The sequence below is a fragment of the Lactuca serriola genome, chromosome 3 (assembly GCF_051521515.1).
Source record: "Lactuca serriola cultivar US96UC23 chromosome 3, Lser_US96UC23_V15, whole genome shotgun sequence".
NCBI lineage: Eukaryota > Viridiplantae > Streptophyta > Magnoliopsida > Asterales > Asteraceae > Lactuca > Lactuca serriola.
The window spans coordinates 140,137,496-140,143,839 of record NC_136410.1 but is presented as its reverse complement, the minus strand read 5'-3'; the positions used below and the strand labels follow the sequence as shown (position 1 = coordinate 140,143,839).

Here is a 6,344-nt window from a genome sequence, read left to right as displayed (position 1 = left end):
CTCAAACCATTAGGTTTTGTTCAACTTTTTATAATTAGTTTTTGATATATCATTTTCTTTGAATTGATATATTTGATATTAATATATAATTATGCATTTTCTTTTGCATGTATAAGTTGTTCAATATAATTAAGTAATAACAAAAATACATCATGATATCACCATGGCTCGACCTTAACGCCATGCCACGACTTATGCCATTTAGAACCTTGTGCGCACCAAATTTCTCATTTTGTGACCAAGTTTTTTTTTTTTTTTTTTTTTTTTTTTTTTTTCTAAATTTCCAACCTCAACGGTCAACCCGAACCAAACAAGCGAAAAATCGTTCTGAGCAACTTTTGCGTCCATCGTCCAAAAAAAATGACTTCGCTTACATAGACTTCATAAATACTATACTACAACATTCCAATCATAAAATTCCCAAAACTTGCTTTGCTTTAGAGGACTTGTCCAATGACCCTATGTACAACTTAAGAAATTTCTCATCATCACAACATGTTACACACTTAAAGTTAAAACATACATTGCTTAAAAGTTTTGAACATTTTCAACACATTTTCTCACAACCATAACACCAATACTTCATCCTCCCCTTGTTCCACATATAATCAAGTAATAGCAACCTACTTTGATATTTGTTTTAAATCTTACATAACCAACATAAACAAATGACTTACATGTTTTTGGGTGTCAATGTCACTCACACATTGCCATATCCTACTAACAACTACAAGTGTTTCCATGTGAAGAAAAGAATAAAAAGGACAACTTTGACACTTACAATCAAACGCAAATCAAAACAACACCTCAACTCCAGATCAAATTCAAGAACAGAAAAAAGAAAAAAGAAAAAAGAAATCAGATATTAACAACACAACACAAGCTTTTGATCAATTTTTAAGTGTGTTCATGACTCATGTGTTGCTATTACCATTTGTCCACCTTCTGAAAGTGCAAGGAACAAAAACCCTAACTCCAAAGAAGCCAAACCTGGTTTTGAAGATGGATGCACGACGCCCGCTTGAGCTTGAGGTAGAAGATGAAGGTTCATGTTCACGTTCAGGTTCACCAACAGTTACCTGGCTAATGATTGGGGGAAACTCCACTGCATCTTCTTGAACTCCATCGCTAGCACTTGCATCCACAGCTTCAGTTTCAACTTCACACACATCCAAATTCACCACCAATGACCCTCTTCTAGCTCGTAGCCAATCTCCAACTTCACTAGTCACATTCTTGCACTTCTTTACCTTGATCTTCACCAAATTAGGACAACCCCAAGCAAAAGCTTCGATTCCTTCATCTGATACTGGACACCCTTTTATACAGAGCTTCTTCAAAGCAACACATTTTGATGCTATGCCTGAAATCTCCCCATCAGCTATTGTTTCGCTTCCACATAGAGCTAATCTTTCTAGCTTTTGACAGTTTGTAGCGATTGCTTCTAGGCTTGCTGAGTTAGGGTTGACCCCAATTAGAACAAGTTCTTGAAGGTTTGCACTGTGTTTAGCAATCGCTGTCAAACCCTCGTTTCCTATCCTGTTTGTTCTCCATCCATCGATGTGAAGCTTTCTTAAGTACTTACAGTGCTCAGCAATGGCGACGACCCCAGTATTTGTGCATTCTGGTGTCTTGACGATGTGTAGAATTTCCAATTTGGAGCAATTAGAGAGGGATGAAAGCCCAACATCTGTCACCTGTAGTCTCTCCAGATGAACTTCAACCAAACAACTATCTGCAGTCGCTATCGTCTCCAATAACCTATCCCAATCGCCTAAGCATCGGAGCAATTTCAACGTCTTCAGTTTTTTTGCACCGCTAATTAAAGGTCCGAAGAAATGGCCGTTGTATAGCTCCTTAAGACATATACTTTTGAGCGAGGAAGCCGCCGCCCCTGGCCCAATCGGCTCCGCTGCTCCTCCGTCGTTGATGCCTCTTAATCGTTTAACAGAGAGCTCCTCGAGATAAGAACAGCTATCGAGGAGGGCGTTTATGCCTTTAGCACCGAACATGCAAGATCCACAAGAGAATTTCTTCAAACCCTTGCAGTTTTTCGCTAAGCCGGCCATACCTACATCAGTTATTTCTCGGCATCCGCGGAGCTTCAGGCGCGTGAGGTTAGGGCACCGGAACGAGATAAGGATCAGCCCTTCGTCATTTATACTAACGGATCTGCGGTCACACCGGAGCGCGAGTTTGGTAACGGAGTCAAACCGTGCGAAAATTGACGGAATAAGAGGTAGAAGATCAGATTGGGCGTTTAGAGCAAGGCGGTGGCGACTCTCCCCTTCGACGAGTAACCATCGGCGAGATACGAGGGAACAACGCTTCCGTTCGCCGGAGCTGAGGAACTGGAAAACTATAGCTAAACATTCGTCGGGAATTTCAGATGTATAGTCGATTGTAGTTGGAACAGCGTCAGGAATCTCAAAAGATGGCTCCTTTTTCGAGTGCATAAAAGAAAAAATTTCTGATCGAGCTGAAAAGGATGAAGATAGACTAATAGAGCGGTGGTGGCGCTGTGTTGACCGCGGTGGCGACGGCGCGTTGGTGGAAGAGGATTGGCCCATCCAGGCGTGGTGGTGGCTGGTGGCTGGTGGGTGTGGTTCGTTTTGATGAGGGTATGACTCTGGGTTGAGTGGAAACCGGGTTAATGGGTTTGATTTTTGAACCCGACTCGTATTCTAAGTTTCTAACTATTTCCTAACATTTACATCTTTCACCTAAACATAAAAATAAAAACTTTCTATTATTGTCCTTTTATAGAGTTATAGGAAAACTAATTAATAGCTATAGTTATAGTTTTTATTTATATATAATTATTATTCGCATAAAAATAATTGGTACTTTACAAATGTCTAAAGCTATATAAAAAATAAAATATAAAAGAGTCTAAAAAGTAAAAATTACTTTAAAAAAATTAGAAGTTCGAAATACATTTTAAAGTATAACATATAATTATAACTATAAAAATAATTATTCGCTTTTAGATATGGTAACTAAAACTAGTTTGCAATTCAAAATATTAATTAAATGTAGGCTAAAATCAAGTTGAAAAACCATATATAATTTATCTAGTCGCATCCAAATTGTATAATTTGATAATTCAAATTTATCCAAATAATAATTAGCACTAAATGAACATGTTATGACAACTTATTTTTTGAAACAATCAAATTAGAATCATAAATTTATTAATTTCTTAAGAATTTTTTAATCATTAACTTCATTGAATTATGAATTGTTATACTTATATAATCTTCATTAGTGATGCCCACTAGATTGATGTATAGGATTTGATAGAAGTTAGAAGTTTAAATATTTGAATTTGTTAAAATTTTCTTTTGTAGTTATGTCTTATGTGTGAGAAGTTTTCCTTGTAAACCTTCTTCGAGGCTGAGTTTGCCCTGTAAATGAGCTCGAACTTGAAGTCACCATTGAAATATTATGGTGACGCTTTCACTAAATCGTTTTTCATTTGAAAAAAAAAATCTTGATTATTATAATTGTTTACAAACTTAAAATAATAATGTTTTAAGGTTTATATCATATAAAGTCATATATTTTAGGTTTCTTCTAGATTAAATCTCAAATTATATTTTGTAAAAAAAATTTGTATTTATTTTTTCATTTATTCTGAGTGGCCATTTGAGTAGGTTTATTGATTATCTTCCGGTTTTAAACAAAAATTTTCAAAAAAAAACTAGATTTTTGTTTTTCTTAAAAACCCTTAGATTTTTATTTTTATTTTTTTTTCAAAAAAACCTATGTTTTTTTGGAAAACAATCGCCAAATATGTGGGATTTTTAAAATAAATAAATAAACAACAAGTTTTTCAAAGAAAAAAAGTAGAAGTTTTTAAGAAAAAAAGTTATATAAAACCCAAAGATTACAAGTGAAAAAAGAAAAATATAAAGTCTTTTAAAAAAAAAGAATTAATCTAAAAAACCAAAAAAATAGTGTTTTTTATGATATTACCCCAAATTACATGACAACTCGAATAGCTTTAATTAAATCTTAGAACAAATTCTAATTTGAGATTTTCTATAACTTAGATTGCTTTTATATTTTTATTTATATCTCAAGTACAACTTTTCTTTTTTTAATCTTCATATCATAAAGACTATGATAAATAAAATATAACATTCCTTTTTATATTAGAACTTTAGAAGTTAGAAGTGGATCATCTTCTTTGATTATGATAATAATAAGTGAATACGTACATGTAGAATTTTATTATAAAAATAATCAAAGGCATAGTTTGTTCAAAATAAATAAATCCATTGTAATATAAACTTTTCAATAATTTTTTATATTTTATTTTCGGGAAAATGACTTGCGAGGTAATTATTTTTTCGTCTTGTTCATGTTTAGACAACTTAATTTTTTTGTACACATTTGACCATTTAACTTGTTAAATGTGTTCACATATTACCGCATGTGACAATGATAATATGTAAACACATTTAACAAGTTAATTGGACAAATGTATACAAAAAAATTTGTACAAATGTGAATAATTTTTTTTTTTATAAATTTCTTAAGACTTTTTATAATTTCTTTCAATATTTTTATGAATCTTTTTTATAGGTTTTTCTAATACAGTGTTTTAAACTTTGCTTGTAATTTTTTTTTATACTTTTTTCTATACTTTCATATAATTTTAATACAAGTGCTTTTAAACCAAATATTTTATAAATCTTTCAAATTTTTCTTAGAATTTTTTAAATTTTATTTTATTTTATTTTATTTTATTTTATTATTATTATTTTTTGTACATTTTATACAATTTTTTTATAACATTCATACAATTATTTCTAAACTTTCTTTTACAACATTTTTAAAGTGTGTCACAGATTTTGTATGACAATTTAATATTTTTTTTATAACATTTTAAAATACTTTCGTTAAATACTAGTTTAAAACATTGTATTAAAAAATAAATTTTTATAAACTTCTAATTAAAAAGTATTAAAAAGTTGTAATAATTTTAAAACATTTATATTATATAGATTTTTTTTATTTGCTAAATAATATATTTTTTTTATTTTTTTAAAAAACCCTTCATACTTATTGTTACATATTTAATTTTATTGTTAGATACTATTTACTTTAAAAATATTGTATATGCTTAAAAATAAAGAAAAAATTTATAAGTGGCTATATAAAATATATCACAAAACCAAAAACATATTTATTAAATTAAAAAGTAAAGTTTAGAATTGATCAATATTTATTTAATATTTAAGAAATTATGGATATTTTAAAAATAATGTTTGAAAAAAATAATACAAACAAATATGAAAAATAAAATCACTATTAAAAGTGAGGAAAATGACTTAACAGAGTAATTAATTTTACGTTTTGTTCACATTTAGACAACTTTTTTTGTACACATTTAACCATTTAACTTATTTATGTGTTTACATATAAACATTGTCACCTGTTATAGCCAATGACAATGGCAATATGTGAACACATATAACAAATTAAATGGTCAACTGTATACAAAAATAAAGAAGTTGCATAAATGTGGACAAATCGATAAAGATGATTACACTGGTAAGTAATTTTCTCGTTATTTTATGACCCAATATAGAATAAGACGAGTGAGTTATATATATATATATATATATATATATATATATATATATATATATATATATATATATATGTTTGTGTGTGTATGTGTGTGTGTGTGTGCGCGCGCGTGTGAAGACCATGGAAATATAATTTTTATAATGAAAAATAAATATATTTCTTAAATATTATTGATTATATTATAAAGAGCAAATTACACCTTTAGTCTCCATGGTTCGTTCAAATTTGTAATTTTATTCCTTAATCAAGAAAATTGATAGGTTGTATCCCTAAAGTTTATTAAATTAATTGAATGTCATTTGTTTATATAATTGCATGTGCTTTGTATATATAAAATGACTATATTTACCACGCCTGGTATTTTTTTTCAAGGAATTATTTAAGCAAAATCTTTAAAACATCCCAAATTTACAAGCCAAAATTTTCGTTTTAATTTCATAATAAAAACTATAATCATCATACATCATAGAAAAATCATAAACAAGGTATCTCAGAATACTATAACAACTGTCATGTATATCAGAGTATAAACATCCCAGACTGAACAAATGGTGTGTGCACTGCAACCTTCCCGAGATCCTCTTTTGAAACCTGAAGTACCTGAAACCAAAACTGAAATTGTAAACACAAAGCTTAGTGAGCTCCCCCAAACTACCACATACCATACATAGCACATATAACAAATAACATAACTCTGGGACTCTTCCCAACTGCATCGGGACAAATCTCGACATTGGCTTACT

At 30.1% G+C, this 6,344-nt stretch overlaps 1 pseudogene; it reads right to left on the bottom strand.

The window, feature by feature from the left end:
• Positions 1-605: 605 nt before the first annotated feature.
• LOC145093197 (F-box protein At1g47056 pseudogene) lies at positions 606-2,726 on the bottom strand (annotated as a pseudogene).
• Between the last annotated feature and the right edge of the window lie 3,618 nt (positions 2,727-6,344).